We start from the raw sequence: 23,004 nt of genomic DNA, 5'->3' as shown, positions 1-23,004 counted from the left end.
GCCCATTAACCGACCCTACCATCATGGGGAGGCCATACCTAGGCATAATGTCCTCCAGCAGCTTCTTCGTCACTACCTGTGTCGTCTCATGTTTGGTAGGGAAGGCTTCCATCCATCCTGAAAAGGTATCTAGGAACACTAATAAATACTTATAGCCATATTTTCCTGGTTTTACTTCAGTGAAGTCCACTTCCCAGTAAGCTCTGGGCCTGCTTCCCCTCTGTTGGACTCCTGGGTTATCTTTGTGTTGGTCAATTGGCATGCCTTGCAGTCAGCCACAATTTGGTTAATAGTTAAGTTGGTGTCTTTAATTTTTATCTTTGCATGTTTTATCAAATCTTGCACTTTCTTTAGTTCCCAGGTTAGTGGTGCGATGCATCTTGGAGAGGTGGACACATGTTTGAATTTTCTTTAGTAATACATACAAGTTATTTAAATGTTTATTCTGCAACAAAAAGGCAGCAGCGAAGGGAGTATAGTCTAGAAGCAAACCAGCCCCTGGTACAAGTCACCCTTGTGAGTTGTCTTGCTACTTCCTAAATATTTCTTTGAATCAGAAGTAACCTGAACAAATAATTGTTGACCTGGTTTCATTGGCCTAAGGGTTTTCGGGGTAGCAGAAACTAGATTTAAATTCAAACTGAAATCTAAGGAAATGTATTTGGTAAGTATCAAACTTGTACATAATGCTACCAGGGTATTACCTCTTTTAATATTTGGCTCAGCTGTTACTGGACATTGGTTTTCTTTTTAAAAAATTTATTTATTAATTAATTTATTTGAATGGCAGAGGTACTGAAGGGGGGGGGCGCGTGGAGAGAGAAAGAATCTTCCATCCATGGCTCACTTCCCAATTGGCCACAATGACCAGAACTGGGCTGGTCCAAAGCCAGGAGCCAGGAGCTTCTTCTAGGTCTCTCACATGGGTTCAGGGGCCCAAGAACATGGATCGTTTTTGTTGCTTTCCCAAGTTGGATTGGAACTAGAGTAGCTGGGAGTTGAATTGACATTGTACCCATTATGCTAAAATGCTGACCCCTGAACATTGTGTTTAAGAGACCTCTCCCTTTTGTAGCTAGAGATCTCTGTCCTGAGAAATTGCTTTTTTTTTAACTTTTATTTAATGAATATAAATTTCCAAAGTACGACTTATGGATTACAGTGGCTTCCCACACATACCGTCCCTCCCACCCACTACCCTCCCCTTTCCCACTCCCTCTCCCCTTCCATTCACATCAAGATTCATTTTCGATTATCTTAATATACAGAAGATCAGCTTAGTATACATTAAGTAAGGATTTCAACAGTTTGCTCTCACACAGAAACATAAAGTGAAAAATAATAGATGATTTTTTTAAATGATGATGAAATCAGAGCAGACCTATTGTCATGTTTAATCCCAGTGAGAGTCAAGTTGGGAGTTGATAATTTCTTTCTTTTTTTTTTTTTTTTTTACAGAGGATCAGTTTAGTATACATTAAGTAAAGATTTCAACAGTTTGCACCCCCATAAAAACACAAAGTGAAATATATTGTTTGAGTACTCGTTATAGCATTAAATCTCAATACACAGCACATTAAGGACAGAGATCCTACATGAGGAGTAAGTGCACAGTGACTCCTGTTGTTGACTTTACCAATTGACACTCCTGTCTGTGGCATCAGTAGTCTCCCTATGCTCCGGTCATGAGTTTCCAAGGCTATGGAAGCCCTCTGAGTTCTCCGACTCTTATCTTGTTTAGACAAGGTCATAGTCAAAGTGGAGGTTCTCTCCTCCCTTCAGAGAAAGGTACCTCCTTCTTTGAAGACCTGTTCTTTCCACTGGGATCTCACTCGCAGAGATCTTTTGCCAGAGTGTCTTGGCTTTCCATGCCTGAAATACTCTCATGGGCTTTTCAGCCAGATCCGAATGCCTTTAGGGCTGATTCTGAGGCCAGAGTGCTATTTAGGACATCTGCCATTCTATGAGTCTGGTGAGTATCTCACTTCCCATGTTGGATCACTCTCCCCTTTATTCCATCGGTTAGTGTTAGCAGGTACTAGACTTGCTTATGTGCTCCCTTTGACTCTTAGTCCTTTCATTATGATCAATTGTGAACTGAAATTGATCACTTGGAATAGTGAGATGGCATTGGTACATGCCACCTTGATGAGATTGAATTGGAATCCCCTGGTATGTTTTTAACTCTACCATTTGGGGCAAGTCAGCTTGAGCATGTCCCAAATTATACATCTCTTCCCTCTCTTATTCCCACTCTTATGTTTAACAGGGATCACATTTCAGTTAATTTTTAACACTTAAGAATAACTGTGTATTAATTACAGAATTAAACCAGTCATATTAAGTAGAACAGACAAAAAAACTACTAAGAGGGATAGTGTATTAAGTTGTTCATTAACAGTCAGGGCTATGCTGATCAAGTCACCGTTTCCCATAGTGTCCATTTCACTTCAACAGGTTTCCTTTTTGGTGTTCAGTCAGTTGTCACCGATCAGGGAGAACATATGGTATTTGTCCCTTTGGGACTGGCTTATTTCACTCAGCATGATGTGTTCCAGATTCCTCCATTTTATTGCAAATGACTGGATTTCGTTGTTTCTTATTGCGGTATAGTATTCTAAAGAGTACATATCCCATAATTTCTTTATCCAGTCTACCGTTGATGGGCAGTTAGGTTGGTTCCATGTCTTAGCTATTGTGAATTGAGCTGCAATAAACATTACGCTGCAGACCGCTTTTTTGTTTGCCAATTTAAATTCCTTTGGGTAAATTCCAAGGAGTGGGATGGCTGGGTCGAACGGTAGGGTTATCTTCAGGTTTCTGAGGAATCTCCAGACTGACTTCCATAGTGGCGTTACCCATTTGCATTCCCACCAACAGTGGGTTAGTGTCCCTTTTTCCCCACATCCTCGCCAGCATCTGTTGTTGGTAGATTTCTGCATGTGAGCCATTCTAACTGGGGTGAGGTGAAACCTCATTGTGGTTTTGATTTGCATTTCCCTGATTACTAATGACCTTGAACATTTTTTCATGTGCCTGTTGGCCATTTGGATTTCCTCTTTTGAAAAATGTCTATTGAGGTCCTTGGCCCATCTCTTAAGTGGGTTGTTGGTTTTGTTTTTGTGGAGTTTCTTGATCTCTTTGTAGATTCTGGTTATTAACCCTTTATCTGTTGCATAGTTTGCAAATATTTTTTCCCATTCTGTCGGTTGTCTCAACACTCTCCTGACTGTTTCTTTTGCAGTACAGAAACTTCTCAATTTGATGCAATCCCAATAGTTAATTTTGGCTTTCACTACCTGTGCCTCCCGGTCTTTTCCAGAAACTCTTTGCCTGTGCCAATATCTTGAAGGGTTTCTCCAATGTTCTCTAGTAACTTGATGGTGTCAGGTCGTAGATTTAGGTATTTAATCCATGTTGAGTGGATTTTTGTGTAAGGCGTAAGGTAGGGGTCTTGCTTCATGCTTCTGCACGTGGAAATCCAGTTTTCCCAGCACCATTTATTGAATAGACTGTCCTTGCTCCAGGAATTGGTTTTAGATCCTTGATCAAATATAAGTTGGCTGTAGATGTTTGGGTTGATTTCTGCTGTTTCAATTCTGTTCCATTGGTCTATCCATCTGTTTCTGTACCAGTACCATGCTGTTTTGATTACAACTGCCCTGTAGTATGTCCTGAAATCTTGTATTGTGATGCCTCCGGCTTTGTTTTTGTTGTACAAGATTGCTTTAGCTATTCGAGGTCTCTTGTGCCTCCATATAAATTTCAGCACCAATTTTTCCAGATCTGAGAAGAAGGTCTTCGGTATCTTGATTGGTATTGCATTGAATTTATAAATTGCTTTTTGGAGAATGGACATTTTGATGATATTGATTCTTCCAATCCATGAGCATGGAAGATTTTTCCATTTCTTGGTATCCTCTTCTATTTCTTTCTTTAAGGTTTTGTAATTTTCATTGTAGAGATCTTTAACGTCCTTGGTTAAGTTTATTCCAAGGTATTTGATTGTTTTTGTAGCTATTGTGAATGGGATTGATCTTAGAAGTTCTTCCTCAGCCATGGCATTGTCTGTGTATACGAAGGCTGTTGATTTTTGTGCATTGATTTTATACCCTGCTACTTTGCCAAAATCTTCTATGAGTTCCAATAGTCTCTTAGTAGAGTTCTTTGGGTCCCCTAAATAAAGAATCATGTCATCTGCAAAGAGGGATAGTTTGAGTTCTTCCTTCCCAATTTGTATCCCTTTAATTTCTTTTTCTTGCCTAATAGCTCTGGCTAGAACCTCCAGAACTATATTGAATAGCAGTGGTGAGAGTGGACATCCCTGTCTGGTACCAGATCTCAGTGGAAATGCTTCCAACTTTTCCCCATTCAATAGGATGTTGGCTGTGGGTTTTTCATAGATTGCTTTGATTGTATTGAGGAATGTTCCTTCCAAACCCAGTTTGCTTAGAGTTTTCATCATGAACGGGTGTTGTATTTTATCAAATGCTTTCTCGGCATCTATTGAGATAACCATATGGTTTTTCTTCTGCAGTCTGTTAATGTGGTGTATCACATTGATTGTCTTGCGCACATTAAACCATCCCTGCATACCAGGGATAAATCCCACTTGGTCTGGGTGAATGATCTTTCTGATGTGTTGTTGCATTCTATTGGCGAGAATTTTATTGAGGATTTTTGCATCTATGTTCATCAGGGATATTGGTCTGTAATTCTCTTTCAGTGCTGCATCTTTTTCCGGCTTAGGAATTAAGGTGATGCTGGCTTCATAGAAAGAATTTGGGAGGATTCCCTCTTCTTCGATTGTTCTGAATAGTTTGAGAAGAATTGGAGTTAGTTCTTCTTTAAATGTCTAGTAGAATTCAGCAGTGAATCCATCTGGTCCTGGGCTTTTCTTTGTTGGGAGGGCCTTTATTACTGTTTCAATTTCTGTCTTAGTTATGGGTCTGTTTAGGTTTTCGATGTCTTCCTGGTTCAATTTAGGTAGGTTGCATGTGTCCAGGAATCTATCCATTTCTGATAGGTTTCCCTGTTTGCTGGCATACAAGTCCTTGTAGTAATTTCTGATGATTCTTTTTATTTCTGTGGTGTCTGTTGTTACGTTTCCTTTTTCATCTCTGATTTTATTGATTTGGGTCTTTTCTTTTTTTAGTTAGTTGGGCCAATGGGGTGTCAATTTTGTTTATTTTTTCAAAAAACCAGCTCCTCGTTTGGCTGATTTTTTGGAATGTTTTTATGGATTCAATCCTGTTGATTTCTTCTCTGATTTTAATTATTTCTCTTCTCCTACTAGATTTGGGTCTGGTTTGCTGTAGGTTTTCTAGATCCTTGAGGTGAATTGAAAGCTCATCTATTTGGTGCCTTTCCAATTTCTTGATGTAGGCACCTATTGATATAAACTTTCCTCTTAACACTGCTTTTGCTGCGTGCCATAAGTTTTGGTATGTTGTGCTGTTATCCTCATTTACTTTCAGAAAATTTTTGATTTCTCTTTTAATTTCTTCTATGACCCATTGTTCATTCAGGAGCATGTTGTTCAATCTCCATGTGTTTGCGTATGCTCTAGGGATTCCTGAGTTGCTAATTTCCAACTTCATTCCTTTATGGTCTGAGAAGCTGCATGGTATGATTCTAATTCTTTTGAATTTGCTGAGACTTGCTTTATGGCCTAGTATGTGGTCAATCCTAGAGAAGCTTCCATGTACTGCTGAGAAGAATGTAAAATCTTTAGCTGTAGGATTGAAAGTTCTGTATATATCTGTTAGATCCATTTTGGCTATAGTGTCGTTTAAATCTACTGTATCCTTGTTGATCTTCTGTCCTATTGATCTGTCTATTTCTGAGAGTGGAGTATTGAAGTCCCCCAGTACTATTGTATTGGGGTCTAAGTCTCCCTTTAAGTCCGTTAACAAATCTTTTAGATAAACTGGTGCCCTGTAGTTAGGTGCATATACATTGATAATTGTTATATCTTCCTGTTGAATTGATCCCTTAATCATTATGTAGTGTCCCTCTTTGTCTCTCTTAATGGTTTTTGTGGTAAAGTTTATATTGTCTGAAATTAAGATGGCTACGCCTGCTCTTTTTTCATTTCTGTTGGCATGGTATATCTTTTTCCAGCCTTACACTTTCAGTCTGTATGGATCTTTGTTGGAAAGATGAGTTTCTTGTAAGCAGCAAATAGATGGGTTTTGTTCCTTAACCCAATCAGCCAATCTGTGTCTTTTAACTGGACAGTTCAGGCCATTCACGTTCAATGTGACTAATGATAAGTGGTAACTTTGCCCTGCCATTTGCCAAAGATAAGTTCTAAAATATGCTTTGAATTCCCTGTGATCTTTTGCTGTGAGCTTTCCTTCCTTGGTTTCCTTCCTTTACCTTCTTTCATATTGATGACCGTGTTTCTTTGTTTCTGTGTGTAACACATCTTTAAGCATCTTTTGCAGGGCTGGACGAGTGGCAACAAATTCTTTCAATTTCTGTTTGCTATGAAAAGTCTTTATTTCACCTTCATTCACAAATGATAGCTTTGCAGGAAATTGCTTTTTAAGTTGATTCTTTTACAGGTATGGCCTATTCAGCAATTGTGATCGGAACTCCATTCTTATTGCCTCTTAGCATGTATTTTGCAAAATTAATAAATTTTATTTGAAAACTATTAAAGAAAAAGATGTTTTAGTATAATACTGTTTGACTTCCTTGAGACTGAATAAGACATGGCCACTTAAAAGATCTCTGAGTGGGGCTGGGGCTGTGGTGTTGTGGGCTAATCTTCCACCTCAGGCACCTGTATCCCATATGGGCTTGGGTTCTAGTCCAGGCTGCCCATATTCTGATCCAGCTCTTTATGCTATGGCCTGAGAAGGCAGTAAAGATGTGCCAAGTGCTTGGGCTCCTGCACCCACATGGGAGACCTGGAAGAAGCCCCTGGTTCCTGACTTAAGACTGGCCCAGCTATGGCCGTTGTGGCCATTTGAGGAGTGAATCAGCAGATGGAAGACCTTTCTCTTTGTCTCCCTTTCCCCTTCTTTACCACTACAGATGGTCTGGGTAGAGGCTTATTTGAATGGCAGAGGTACTGAAGGGGGGAGGGGGCGTGGAGAGAGAAAGAATCTTCCATCCATGGTTCACTCCCCAATTGGCCACAATGACCAGAACTGGTGGAGTTCAGTTGTTTGCAGTTGATAGTTACCTACTTTGTCATGAGCTGGGAAAGAGGTCTGCCTTTCTGTTATTTCCTTTCAGTAGGCTCCTGAAACTCCCATGCAAACATCATTATTTGTAGGTGATTCAAAACACCAGCAGCCAGCTAGTGTCAGCCAAAATATGAAAAGGGAATGGAAGATGCCTTCACTAAGGTTAAAATTATGTTCTATGTATTAAGTACAATGAATCAGCCTTTTGAGTTTTCTTTGATAGGATGTGTTATTCAAAATTATAGCTTTGAGGGGCTAGCGCTGTGCCATAGTGGGTAAAGCCACTGCCTGCAGTGCCATTATCCAATATGGGCATTGGTTTGAGTTCCAGCTGCTCCACTTCTGATCTAGCTCTTTGTTATGGCCTGAGAAAGCAGTAGAGATGGCCCAAGTGCTTGGGCTCCTGCACCCAAGTGGAAGACACAGAAGCTGCTCCTGGCTCCTGGCATTGTATTGGCTTGGTTCCAGCATTTGTGACCATCTCGGGGGGTGAACCAGTGAATGTAAGACCTCTGTATCTCTTTCCCTCTGCCTCTCTATAACTCTGCCTTTCAAATAAGAAATGAATCTTAAAAAAAAAAAGATATGGCTGCTGAACACCCCAAAACTGATTGGAGGAGTTGCTACACCAACTCCAAATGGGTTCATTTGCCTGACACATAGCAAGTCAATCATTAACTCTGGGGTAATGAAAAAAAAATTATAGGTTTAATTATGTAGTATCTCAGTTTCTTAAGACATCTAGGTATTGTTAAGTATAAATTGGGTAAAGCAAGTGAGATAAATATTTCTAAATATAAACTTAAGTACTGTTAAAATCTTAAATTCTATAAAAAAGAATATTTGGGTGCATTAATTTTTTTTTTGTTTTCACAAATGTCCCTATTTGACAATTCAAGATGGTTTGAAAGTAAGTATGGAATTTTATATCTTGTTTTACTTTTAAAATACTGTTAATTTAGAAATTTTTAAAGAATTATTTTGGGGCCAAAATCATGGCATAGCAGGTAAGCTGCCTCCTGTAATTCCTTCATCCCATATGGACACCAATTCAAGTCCCAGCTCTCCACTTCTAATCCAGCTCCCTGCTAGTGGCCCGGGAAAAGCAACAGGTGATCCAAGTGCTTGGGTCCCTGCAGCAATTGGAAGACCCAGATGAAGCACCCTGACCCAGTGCTGGCTGTTGTGGCCATATCAAGAGTAATTCAGCAGATGCAAACTCTCTCTCTCTCTCTCTCTCTCTCTCTGACTTTCAAATAAATAAATAAATCTTTAAAAAAGAATTATTTCAAAATGTAAATTAATTAAATGAGTAGATGGGAGAAATAAATAAAAAGGAACTTGGAAGCCTCACAGTATGTTTTTGGTTAGGAATATTAAGGAGGACAGAGAATTTTTTGGCTAAAGAAAATACACTGTTTAAAATTTTTATCATAAGGTAGAATAGCTGTATTACTCTAGAATGGAAGGAAAAAATAGGGCAAAACTGAAGGCTTAAGTAAGTTGCAGAAGGCATGAGCACATAACATAAGGCTTGAAAAGGATAAATCTTGTAAGAAAAATTGTGTATGTGATGAAATTGATTGGGCCAGGTGAAATCCAGGAACCTGGAGCTTCATCCAGGTCTCCCAAATGGGTGCAGGGGCCTAGCACATGGGCCATTCCCCACTGCTTTTCCAGATGCATTAACAGTGAGCTTTATCAGAAGTGGAGTGAGGTTTAGCATTGTGGCACAGTGCTGAGAAAGTGGCATCCATTTGAGCAGCAGTTCATGTGCCAGCTATTCCATTTCCAATCCAGCTCCCTAATGCACCTGGAAAAGTAACAAGAGATGATCCAAGTGCTTGAGTCCCTGCAAGCACATTAGGAGACCTGGAAGAAGCTTCTGGCTTCAGCCTGGCCAAGCCCCAGATTCTGTGGCCATTTTGGAAGTGAACTACTAGATGAAAAATAGGTCTGTCTTTCTGTATCTCTCTCTCTATAACTCTGCCCTTCAAATAAATAAATAAAATTTTTTTTAAGAAATGTGGATCAGCCAGTACTCAAACCAGTGCTCATGGGATGAGGCATCACAGGCAGTGGCCTAACCTGCTATGCCACAATGCCAGCCTTAACTATAAATTTTAAAATTTACACTGTTTTCTAAAATTTCAGCATTAATATCAAAGGTACACTGAAACAAATTAGAATTTGATGCTCTTTTAAAGTAACAAGGTGTTTAAAATATGTCTATATTGATATATTAGTAAATACTGGAAATAGCCTTGATCTTTAACTTTAGAATTTGTTTTTAAAATTTATTTATTTGAAAGGCAGAGTTGCAGAGAGGCAGATGCAGAGAGAGAGAGAGGTCTTCCATCTACTGGTTCACTGCCCAGATATCTGAAATAGTTGGAGCTGAGCCGATCTGAAGCCAGAGCCTGGAGCTAGGAGCTTCCTCTAGGTCTCCCACACAAGTACAGGGGCCCAAGGACTTAGGCCATATTTTACTGCTTTCCCAGGCCATAGCAGAGAGCTGGATCAGAAGTGGAGCAGCTGGGACTTGAATTAGTGCCCATATGGTATGCCAGCATTGCAGGCAGCAACTTTACCCTCTATGCCATAGTGCTAGCCCCAGAATCTGTTTAAAAAAAAACAAAACAAAACTGTAACATCTCCTTTCATAATTTTAACCATGGTCTCCCATGGGGTGCAGGGCCCAAGCACTTGGGCCATCCTCCACTGCACTCCCGGGCCACAGCAGAGAGCTGGCCTGGAAGAGGGGCAACCGGGACAGAATCTGATCTGGTGGAGGATTAGCCTAGTGAGCTGCGGTGCCAGCCAAAAACCACATTTTTAAAAAATTCAGCCACCTTTCCCACAGGCTCCTCTGGGGACCATATATGAGAATGATTATTGAACAAATGTGTCCTATCAGGCTTGATCTAATGTCCCTTTAGCGAGTGTCAGAGAGAGAGAGAGAGAGAGAGAGAGAGAGAGAGAGATCTTCCATCTGATGATCCACTCCCCAAATAGCCAAAAAGCTGGGCAAGTCTGAAGCCAGGAACCAGGATCTTCTTCAGGGTCTCCCATGTGTGTGGTAGGGCCCAAGCACTTGGGCCATCCTCTGTTGTTTTTCCAGGTGCATTAACAGGGAGCAGGATTGAAAGTAGAACAGCCAGGATTTGAAACATCTCCTATATAGGATACCAGTGCTGCAGATGGTGGCATACCCACTACCCCACTACACCAGCCACAATTATATGAATTTTAGCACCTCTGCTTTTGAAGATATTTAGAACTACTTTGAAATTGTAAAGAAGTGATTGATTTGGACTAGTGCTGTGGCCCAGAGTCAAAGCCCCGGCCTGCAGCATCTGCATCCAAAATGGGCACCAGTTCAGGTACTGGTTGCTCCATTTTTGATCCAGCTCCCTATTAATGCACTTTGGAAAGCAGCGGAGGGTGGCTCAAGTCCTTGGTTCCCTGCACTGATGTGGGAGACCTGGAAGAAGCACCTGGCTTCGGATTAGCTCAACTCTGGCCATTGAGGTCATTTGGAGAGTGATCCAGTGGATGGAAGACCTATCTATCTATCTATCTATCCCTGTAACTCTTTCAAATAAATAAAATAAATCTTAAAAAAATACAATATGGCTTCAGGGGGCACTACTCAATACTGCATTCCCAGATTTTTTTTTTTTAAGTGAGTAACAGAGAATTAATTAAGGCATTAGTATGGGAGGTCACATGTTTTCCTCTCACCTCAGGCTCAACCAGCAGTTGAGTGGTCCTCAAGTCTATACTGCAAAATTCTGATAAATTTGTTATCACACTTATGTTGTTTTTGAATCTGTGTTGGGATTTCTTCCCCTAAACACTCCCGGATATATAAAAACAACACAGCTTGATGTAGCTCCATCCCATTAAAACACTCAAAGATGGATACGTGACTTTTCCTTAAACTTTATATGAAAAAATAAATAAGTCACCTGGGAACATTTCAGAAAATGAGAGCTTCTCTGTTGCTAGTTAAGAGAAACATTCAGGGAATAAGCACTTTGCATGGTAGTTAAAAGACCCACATTCCATACAGTAGTGCCTGGGTTCATGGCCCAGCATTCTTCTTTTACTTCAAGATTGATTTGACTGCGATGCTTTACAGTTCTATAGATTGGAGATTTTTTTTTTTAATACTTTGTTAAAGAGGGGCTGGCTGTTGTGTAGTGGGTAAAGCCATCACCTGCAATATCAGCATCCCATATGGCACCAGTTAAAGTACCGGCTGCTCCACTTCTGATCCAGCTCTCTGCTATGGCCTGGGAAAGCAGTGGAAGATGGTCCAAGTCCTTGGAGACCTGGAAGAAATCCTATTTCCTGGCTTCAGATCAGCCCACCTCTAGCCTTTTGGCCATTTGGGTGTGAACCAGTGGATGGAACACTTTCTCTCTCTCTCTCTCTGTTTCTGACTCTGTGACTCTGCCTTTCAAATAAATAAATCTTAAAAAATTTTTTGTTAAAGAATAACTTTGAAACTTTGATTGCAATTGCATTGAGTCTGTACATTGCTTTGGATAGTAAAAACATCTTAATACTACTCCAATTTATGAACCTGAGTAATGTTTCAATTATTTCTGTTGTGTTCAATTTCTTTAATCAATGTTTTATAATTTTCAGGATTCAGGTAATTATCTTCCTAGATTAAATTTACTCCTATGCATTTACTTTTTTCTGCTAGAACATGTTTCTAACTTGATTTATTTTCGGAAAATTGGTTGATAGGTTATTGTAAATTCTCTTAATTTTGTATTCTGTAACTTTCATGAGTTCTAACATTTTTAGTGGACTCATTGCAGTTTTTTAATATTTGAAATTCAAAAAGAGAGAGGAGGTAATGGATGGACAGAGAGTGCCCATGTGTTGGTTCATGCACTAAATGATCAAGGTGGCTGGGGATGAGTTAACCAAAGCTAGAATCTGAGAGTTCAATCTAAATCTGTCATGTGAGTTACAGGGACCCACCTGAAGCATCAATCTCCTGCTGTCTCTGAGTGTGCACAGTAGGAGGAAGCTAGAATTCAGAACCAAGCTGGGATTCAAACCAAGACACTCTGATATGGAATGTGGATGTTCCTATTGATGGGAACTGAAAGGCCGAATTCATGCCCCCATCTGGATATGTTATTGATATACATGCGATGTGAACAGCAAACTAATTTCACTACTTTCTTGCTTTTATCCTCTTTGTTCCTTTTCTTGCCTAATAGCTCTAGCTTAAAATTTCACTGCAACATGCAAAAGAAATGATGAAGGTAGGGATCCTTATCTCCTTGATATTAGAGGGGACTCTAAACCTTTCACTACTGAATACAGTGAGCAGTGAGCTAGTTATGGCATTTATTGTCCTAATGTATATTTCTTCTATACCTAATCTGTTTGCTATTCCATATCTGTTTGTGTGATGCAAAGCAATGTCTCTTGTGCTAATTTGGACTTGAACTTTTTGTAACTGGAAAGATTCTTGCCTTAAGAGACTTCTTTGTAACTTGACAAGCTTGGGGTGTATAAACAAAGAAGTATTCTGTCTCATCTCAATTACCCCTTGTGGGTTCTGTATTAGCCCTATATAGGTATTGAATAGTTGATCTTTGAGGCTTTGGTGAGGGGAACTTTCCCAAGCTGGAGGAAGATTGAGTAAATTGCAGTGGTCCCTTCAGCTCTGAGCTGACCCTCAGGAGGGCAGTGTCATCTCAGAGGCACTACAAAGACCTCCACCCAGGATGGCTCGCCCTCCCCAGACCTCTCCCCTCTTGCCTGTGAGTTCTCTCATCTCATAGACCTCTGGATTCTGATATTGTGGGGTGAGGTGAGAGCAGGCCCAGGGAGGGAGATTACCACTGAGGAGCTACAGCCACTATCAACATGATAGAAGTACTGACAACAACTGAAGCTCAGAAACTGCTACGCCAGCTGAACACTTCATTGGAACAGGAGTCTAGATGTCAGTCAAAGGTCTGCAACTTGAGACTGATTGAGTCTGCACGTGATAATGGCCTCAGAATGACTGCATGACTGAGGGACTTTGAAGTAAAAGATCTTCTTAGTCTAACTCAGTTCTTTGACTTTGACATGGAGGCATTTTCTCTAGCTGTGAATTTACTGGACAGATTTCTGTCTAAAATGAAGGTACAGCCCAAGCACCTTGGATGTGTAAGACTGAGCTGTTTTTATTTGGCTATAATATCAATAGAAGAGGAAAGAAATGTCCCACTGGCAACTGACTTGATCCAGATAAGTCAGTATAGGTTCATGGTTTCAGACTTGATGAGAATGGAAAAGATTGTATTGGAGAAAGTGTGTTGGAAAGTCAAAGCTACTAATGCCCTTACTGCATCTTAAGAAAAGCTAGGGCCGATGCTGTGGCATAGCAGGTAAAGCCACCACCTGCAGTGCCGGCATCCCATATGGGCACCGCTTTGAGACCCAGCTGCTCCACTTCCGATCCAGCTCTCTGCTATGTCCTAGGAAAGCAGTAGAAGATGGCTCAAGTCTTTGGACCCCTGCACCCACATGGGAGACCTGGAAGAAAGCTCCTGGCTCCTGGCTTCAGATAAGTATAGTACCAGCCATTGCGGCTAACTGAGGGGTGAACCAGTGGATAAAAGACCTCTCTCTCTCTGCCTCTCCTTCTCTTTCTGTGTAACTCTGACTTTCAAATAGTAGTCTGTGTAAACTCTGAATTTCAAGTAAATGAATAAATCTTTAAAAAAAAGTCAGTAGACACCTTCATAAATAGATCACTGAGGCAGTGTTCAAGAAACATTCTTCAGTCAGTGAATGTAAGGAAGTCTACAGTGTTACAGTGCCATGGATGATTAAAAGAGCAGTGCATAGTCTGAGTTCATTCAGAGTGGCTCTAATAAATTTTGACATGATGTCTGTGGATAAATATGCAATAAAAAACTAATATTACCCTTAAATTTTATACTCTGTTTTATGGGTAACTTAAGTTTTCCCAAAAGCCTAGTAATATTTCAGTTATTTTGATACATCAATGATAACCTTGAGTTGACAGAGGTAACCTAATACCATTGTCTTTGGTACTAAGTGATATACCTTTCAATAAAGTTATTGAAATGCAAAAAAAAAAAAACACACCAAATTGCAGTGGTGCTTCTAATTGACACCTGCAGAAAGCTGGGGTTGATCTTAAATGTACTCTGGTATTTGTTATTTGTTGAAAGTCTCTTATAATTTGTGTTCTCCACACTGTAATCATATTTTTGTGCAATGAGAACTGTTAGGTGTTATGCATTTGCACATGTTATTCATCGTGTATATAAGGTTTCCTAAGAAATTATATTTTTAATGGTAAATGAGCACTCACATAAATTAATCTTAATTAACCCAAATGCTGGGGCCAGTATTGTGATATAGTAAAGACACTACTTGTGATCCAAGCATCCCATATGGTTCAGGTCCTGACTGCTCCACTTCTAATCCAGCTCTCTGCAACTGTTCCTGAGAAAGCAGTGGAATATGGCCCAAGTTCTTGGATCCCTGCCACCCATGTAAGAGACCTGGAAGGAGTCCCAACCTCCTGGCTTTGGCCAAGCACAGCACAGCTGTTTCAGACATTTAGGGAGTGAAGCCTAACCCTATTTGTCCTAAAGTAAAATGGTGTTACATAAGGATAAAAGTAAATGTATGGAACAAGTAACTGAAGAAACCAAGAACTCTATCTGCTTCTCCTACATGGAAAAAAGGGATCAAGTACTTTGGTCAACTTCCATGGCCTTCCCAGGTGCAATAGTAGAGAGCTGGATCTGAAGCAGCTTATCTGGAATGCTGGTATTGAATGCTATCTTTTCTTTTTACTGAATTTCTCCAAAATTAAAAATTTAGGTGAGTTGTTTTGTTTTAATAGCATTGTTTATTTATATAAATTCATTAAGCAACTGTTCTCATAAGTTCTTGGAAGCATTGGCATACCTAAAATATACACAGAATGCCTGAAATCAGGAGTTTTCAACCTTGCAGTGAGTAATTTAACATTGCCACTGCTTAGTAGACAATGAAAACTTCAAGGATTTGGGTACTACATGTAATAATACTTTCTAAGCCTGCCTTAGTTAAGCTTCCTAACTTTGAGACTTTTCCATCTCTGAGATAGAATCTCAGCAAATCTACTTTTATTGCTGTGCTTATAAAATTAATTATATATACCTGCTGTAGATTGAAGATTAATTTTATTTACTTGAAATGCAAAGTTACAGTTAGAGAAGGAAATAGAGAGAGAGAGAGAGATCTTCCATCTACTGGTTCATTCCTCAAATGGCCCCAAAAGTTGGGGCTGGACAGATCAAAGGCAGGAGTTACATCCAGTTCTCCCGCATGTGTACAGGGGCCCAAGGACTTGGGAGATTATGTGAAGCTTTCTCAGGTGCCTTGGAGCTTGGAGCTGGATAAGAAGCAGAGCAGCACTGGAGGCAGTGGCTTAAACTGTTTTGCAAAAATGCCAGCCTAATACTTTCTGCAGCTAAAGGTTTAGACAAGATAAAAATCTCTTTGGTAGTATCATTGTGTAGAGCAGCCCTCTTTCTAATACTGATAATTATATACAGTTGCTTTATAGATGTAAATTTCTGTTACAAAAGCATAGATCTTCATAAAATTCTTTATGTGTTTAATCAACAGAAAAGTATACTTTGGAGTGGCATACTCAGGACTCCGACAATCACACGTTTGTGGTGCTGTGTCTTGAGCAATAGCAATGGTGTTATTTCTACTGATCCTGAAAAATAAAAAATATCAGAAAGACAAGGTAACAGAAGAAATTCTGGGTCATCTGAAAAAGAGATATATAATAGCAGTTCCAATTGCATACTAGCAGGAGAAACCATCATGGAAGACATCAAATAACTTTTTATATTGCTATTGTCAGTGATTTTACTTGGCATTTGAAGATTTCCATTGCTGTATGCAGCATATACCATATGATCAACCATTGGCCTCAAGGAAGTCAGATTCTGAAAAGAAAGTGTATTCTCACCAAAATGATTATCATATGCCTACAGTGTGGACATTCTGACAGTGTACACTCCTAAGATTGTGTTGTAGACAAAGCAACATCAGCTCAATACTTACCTTGTATATTCCAATGGAAGCTTGTTTAGGATTTAGGGAGAGATTAAGGAGGATTAGACAAGCATGGGAAAGACACGGCAACATTATGCCCAACATAAGGTCAAATGGGAAAATATGCCAAGTGACTTTTCCATTATGCCTATAATTTTGAGCACAGTTGCAACAAATATTGTGATACATGAGCTCATAATCTTGCCAATAAACTCATTTCCTTTTAAAAAATGAAAACAAAAATTGCATGGTCTAATGGACATGATTCTAGTTTGTGTATGTGTAACAGATAATTTTTGTGTATATGCAGGCACCCAGGTTAGACAAAGATAATATTAAAATAATAACAAAAGGAACCCTAAGACTCACTTCACATAGTAAGTAATACTTAGAGTTGGCTGTCCATGAGGCAGATACCTGGGTGCTTTACACCGTGATGCACTGAATTGTGTCTCCCCAAGGTTACTATCTTGAATCTATAACATGCAATGTAACTGTATCTGGAGAAAGTGCCTTTAATGACACAATTAAAGGAAAAAACTCAAATGTGTGAGACCCTAACCCAGACTGGTGACCTCACAAAAAGATAAATAAGAGATGGACATGAACAAAGGAAATATAAAATGACATAGCAAGATGATGTCTGATTGGAAGCCAGAGAGAGTTGTCAGAAGAAAGCAAATTTACTGACATTTTGATCTTAGACTTCCAAGTTCCAGAACTATGAGAAAATAAATATCTGTGTTTAAACAATCCAATCTGTGTTAATTTGTTACAATGATCCTGACAAACTAAAGACTTTCCACCTCCGCCTGCATTATCTGCTGCCACCTACATGATCCACAATAAACTATCAGATAAATACACAAATTACAAATCAAAGGGACTAGCATTGTGGTGCAAAAGGTTAAGCCACCACCTGTGGCATAACAAATGGGTACCAGTTCAAGTCCTGCCTGCTCTTTTGCTGCTCTAGCTCCCTGCTGGTGCACCTGGGGAAGCAGTAGTGGAGTGTGGCCCAAGTACTTGAGGCTCTGCATCTTTGAGGGAGATTCAGATGAAGCCCCTAATTTTTGCTTTCACATTGGCCCAGCTCTGGCATTTGTAGCCATCTGGGAACTGAATCAGAAGATAGAAAACATTTCTATCTCTCTGTGCACCCCCCTCTATCTCTGTAACTCTGCCTTTCAAATAAAATACATCTTTAAGAAAAAGTAAACTACAGTTTAGTAACTGAAGACCTAAATCAAAGAAAGGAAAAAAAAATGCAAAAGATTAGAAAAAAAGCAAAGATATTACAAAAATCTAGATGAGGCTGGCACTGCAGAACAGTATGTTAAGCTGATGCTTGCAATGGTGACATCTCATATCTGTACCAGTTTGTGTCCCAATCGCTCCACCTCTGATCCAGCTCCCTGCTATTGAACCTGGGGAAGCAACAAAAGATGGCCCAAGTGTGTGGGCCTCTGCCATCCATATAGGAGACCCAGATAAACCTCCTGGCTTCAGTCTGGCCTACCCCTAGCCATAGCAATCATTTTGGAGAGTGAACCAATGGATGGAAGATCTCTGTATAACGATGCCTTTCAAATAAATAATAAAATTTTTTAAAGATTTGTTTACTTATTTGAATGGCAAAGTTACAGAAAGAGAGAGATCATCCATCCACTGATTCACTCCCTAAATGTCAGCAACAGCAGAGCGTGGCTATTCTGAAGCTAGGATCCAAGAGTTTCTTCTGGGTCTCCCACATGGATGCAGTAGCCTAAAGACCTGGGCCATCTTCCACTGCTTCCCAAGACACATTAGCATGGAACTAGGTTGGAAGTGGAGCAGCTGGAACATGAACCAGCAGTCACATAAGATGTTGGCACTGCAGGAGGAGGCTTTACTTGCTACAGCTAAGCATCTGCCCCAATTAATATTTTAAAAATATAAAAAAGGAAAATATAAAATGTATAAATTATAGTTGTATATATGTATACATTTCTGAAAAGCATATAATTTGATCCAATTGAAAATGTAAATTTTAAGTGATATAATTAATAAAGATTTAAAAATATGTTGATTCTACAGCATAAGATATAATATACATCAACTTTCCAAGGTCCTATATGCACTTATTCACACAGTTTCATATGGGTAATCAGTAGTGTAGCTCAAATAACAGTCTTATCCAGGGATCTCACTAAATTTATGCAGGGTGCTCAATAGACATCTTAGAAAAGTTCCAAAATATGTATCAGAAGAGAAATAAATAATTTACTTGGTACATCTCATGTTAACGATTAAAGTATTGCATAAATTTCCAATAGTCAGATGTATGCAAAAAATTCCACAGGTGGCAGAGATGATCTGACATAGACAGCCAACTCTTAAGTAGTACTTACTGTGTTAAGTGAGTCTTAGGGCTCCTTTTGTTATTATTTTAATACTATCTCTTTCTAACCTGGGTGCCTGCATGTACAAAAAAATTATCTGTTACACATACACAAACTAGAATATAGATAACTCATAAGAGTGTACATATAAAATCAGTATAGCAGTCCATAAGATGAAATATTTGAAACACTTAAACTGATGAAAAGTAGAAAAATGATAACAAAATCTGAGTTCCATTACAGTATATATGATATACAGTAAATATGATATACTTTAAAATAAAGGGTTTTTTAAATATTTATTTTATTCACTTGAAAGAGTTACAAAGAGAGGTAGAGATAGAGAGAGATCTTCCATCCGCTGGTTTACTCCTCAGATGGCCACAATGGCCAGAGCTGCACCAATCCAAAACCAGGAGCCAGGAGCTTCTTTCAGGTCTCCCATATGTGTGCAGGGGCCCAAGGAGTTGGGCCATCTTCTACTGCTTTCCCAGGCCATAGCAGACAACTGGATCAGAAGAGGAGCAGATAGGACTAGAACTAGCGCCCATATGGGATGCCAGCACTTCAGTCCAGGGCTTTTACCTGCTGCGCCACAGTGCTGGCCCCCTAAAATAAAGTTTTTAAGTTACAACTTAGCTAGAGAAAATAAGAATTCACAGATCTAAACTAAAATAATTAAGATGGCCCAACAAAAGGAAACTCAATGTCTTCATGTATCAAAATTCATTACATTAGGCTTAATTAATAAAAAGCTGGTTATTCCAACTATTCCCATTTGGCAGCCCAATTTTATCATTAAATTTAGAAAAAATAAATAACACCTCATGATAGATTACTAAAATCCTAATGCTTATGCCATCCATTATATTCACCACACTTAATACCTAATATTAACATATCTGATGCCTCTCAATAGATAAGTGACATATTTTAACTATTACAAGTGGGGCAAATGTTTTTGTTCAAAGCTTTTCCAATAGCCCCTCAGTCTCAGTTTGCCTTCACCTTGAAAGGACACTTCTTCTAAAGTATATGTGTATACTTCATTGACTTTGCCATCAAATACAATTTTTTTAAACTTTTATTTAGTAAATATAAATTTTATTTAGTAAATATAAATTTCCAAAGTACAGTTTATGGATTACAATGGCTTTTACCCCCCCTAACTTCCCTCCCACCTGCAATCCTCCCATCTCCCGCTCCCTATCCCATTCCATTCACATCAAGATTCATTTTCAATTATCTTTATATACAGAAGATCAGTTTAGTATATATTAAGTAAGGATTTCAACAGTTTGTATCCACACAGAAACACAAAGTGAAAAATACTGTTTGAGTACTAGTTATAGCATTAATTCACATTGAACAACACCTTAAGGACAGAGATCCTACATGAGGAGTAAGTGTACAGTGACTCCTGTTGTTGACTTAGCAAATTGACACTCTCGTTTATGGCGTCAATAATCTCCCTAGGCTCTTGTCATGAGTTGCCACAGCTATGGAAGCCTTTTGAGTTCACAGACTTCGATCTTATTTAGACAACGTCATAATCAAAGTGGAAGTTCTCTCTTCTCTTCAGAGAAAGGTACCTCCTCCTTTGATGGCCCGTTCTTTCTACTGGGATCTCACTTGCAGAGATCTTTCTTTTTTATTTTTTATTTTTTGCCAGAGTGTCTTGGCTTTCCATGCCTGAAATACTCTCATGGGCTCTTCAGCCAGATCCTAATGCCTTAAGGGCTGATTCTGAGGCCAGAGTGCTGTTTAGGACATCTGCCATTCTATGAGTCTGCTGTGTATCCCGCTTCCCATGTTGGATCGTTCTCTCCCTTTTTAATTCTATCAGTTAGTATTAGCAAACACTAGTCTTGTTTATGTGATCCCTTTGACTCTTAGACCTATCAGTATGAACAATTGTGAACTGAAATTGATCACTTGGACTAGTGAGATGGCATTGGAGTTAGAAATGTGCAAGGGGATTCCAATTCAAACACAATTTTTGCAAAGAATTTAACTGTACCCACCTTTTATCAGGAGCACAAGCATACATCACATTGATGGCATCCTCCCTGAATGAGACTATTTGATACACTTGTGAAGAACATACAAGTTTAATACCTTATCATCCTACTTGGGGTTTTGTGCAATGCATGCCTCATTTAAAAAATTGTCACTGATGCTACAAATCAGTCCAGCATATATGGGCCTCCCTCAAATGAAAATAGCCAAAAGCAGTCAAAATAAGTTATATATACACTATCTTTAGTGTCTCAGTGACTTCTTTACTCTAAGGGCTCACACACCTTCCAAATTATCTGGATTACCTGTGATGTCCATTAGCTCTCAAGAGCTAAGATGCAAAAATTGCCTATCTTGGAACATTGCTATATTACAGTAAAACTAAATTAGATAACTATTACCTGTGCTATACTGGAAATATAGTCTCCTACACAACTTGAGCCTGTGATTCTCCAAACCATATTGTTTACTAAGACTTTGGCCAAGGATATAGGACAGTAAAACCTGAGCATGACTACTAAGGCCTGTTAATATAAGGATGGACCCAAACTTGGCATATTTCATTTGGTTGAGGGGATTTCCTCCAAAGGCTACTGTCTATGTGCAGATTCAGGGAGCATGTCACCCCTCTAACAAACAGAAAAGCCATTTAAGTTCAGCTGGACATCATTCAGCTGACTGTTGCTCTCACTACTGCTGGTCTGGATGCTTTCATTGGTTCCAATCCAGAGACCCAAAATTGCCATAGACATTATCATTGGCAAACATGAAACTCTGCTAACAAAAGCTTAAACCAAGAGTTATGGCTTAATATCTATTTTAGCACAATTTCTCAGAGCCCATCTTGGACAGATGGAAGCGTGATACTTGGCCCACCCATAAATGGAACTTTGTGCCAAATGGATCCTATATCCTTGAACTGCAAGGAGATTATCATAGATATTAATGCTCCAAATTGATCTGGTTCCCTGATAAAGTGTCTAGAAAAGCAGAACAAGATGGCCTAAATCTTGGGCCCCTGAACCATGTGAGAAACCTGGAAGAAGCTCCTGGCTCTTGACACTAGTCTGGCCTGGTTATGGTCATTGTAGCCATTTGGGGAATGAAGAAACCAGAAAGATCAATCTCTCCCTCTCTCACTCTATAACACTGCCTTTCGAAATACAAATAAATATTTTAAAAAGTAGATCACTTCAGTAGTAGATTCCCCATTGCCCAGCTTTGATGACTTTTAATACCAGAAGGTCTTTTTAAAAGATTTATTTATTTGAAAGGCAGAGAGAGGGGCTGGCGTTGCAGACAAAGCTGTCATCTATTACCTTGGCATTCTGTATTGGGACTGGTTCAATTCAGCTATACACCTTCTGATCCAGCTCTCTGCCAATGAAGATGGCCCAAGGACTTGGGTTCCTGTCACCCATATAGGAGAGCCAGAAGCTTCTGGCTTCAACCTGACCATAACCTGGCCATTGAAGCCATCTAAAGAGTGAATCAGCTGATGGAAGATTTCTGTTTCTCCCTCTGTCTATAACTCTTTCAAATAAATAAGTAAATATTTTTAAAAATGATTTTTTTTAAAAAGGCAACAAGAGAGACACACAGAAAGAGAGAGATAGAAAGGGGGAGAGTGGGACAGAGAGATCTTCCAACTGCTGATTCACTCCCTAAATATCTGGAAAAGCTGTAACTGGACTAGGCTCTCAAGTCTCCCACTTTGGTGACAGATCTCCCAGTTAAGTGACAGGAACTAAAGAATTTGAGCCATCATCCACTGCCTCCCAGGGACATTAGCTTGAAACTAGTTTGGAAGTGGAGCACCCAAGACTCAGATTAGCACTGCAATATAGAATGTGGGCATCTGATGCAATGACTAAAAAAATGGAAAATCTAGAAGAAATCAACAAATTTCTGGACACATACAATACACCAAAATTCAGTTATGAAGACACATAGAAAACCTAAATCAAGACAACCAAAAATATAGAGATAGAATCAGTAGTAAAGATCCTCCCAACAAAGAAAAGCCCAGGACCAGACAGTTTCACTGCTGAAATCTATCAGACTTTTAAAGAACTAATTCCAACTTTTCTCAAACTATTCAAAACACTTGAAAGGGAGGGAATCTTCCCAAACTCCTATTAGGCCAGTATCACCTTAATTCCTAGACTAGAGAAAGCTACAATGGAGAAAGAGAACAGTAGACCAATATCCCTGATTAAAATAGAGGCAAAAATCCTCATCAAAATACTAACCAATCGAATCCAACACATAAAAAAGTTCATTCACAC

Source organism: Oryctolagus cuniculus, chromosome 16, assembly GCF_964237555.1.
Source record: "Oryctolagus cuniculus chromosome 16, mOryCun1.1, whole genome shotgun sequence".
NCBI lineage: Eukaryota > Metazoa > Chordata > Mammalia > Lagomorpha > Leporidae > Oryctolagus > Oryctolagus cuniculus.
The sequence above is the reverse complement of the archived record's forward strand: the minus strand, read 5'-3'. Positions refer to the sequence as shown.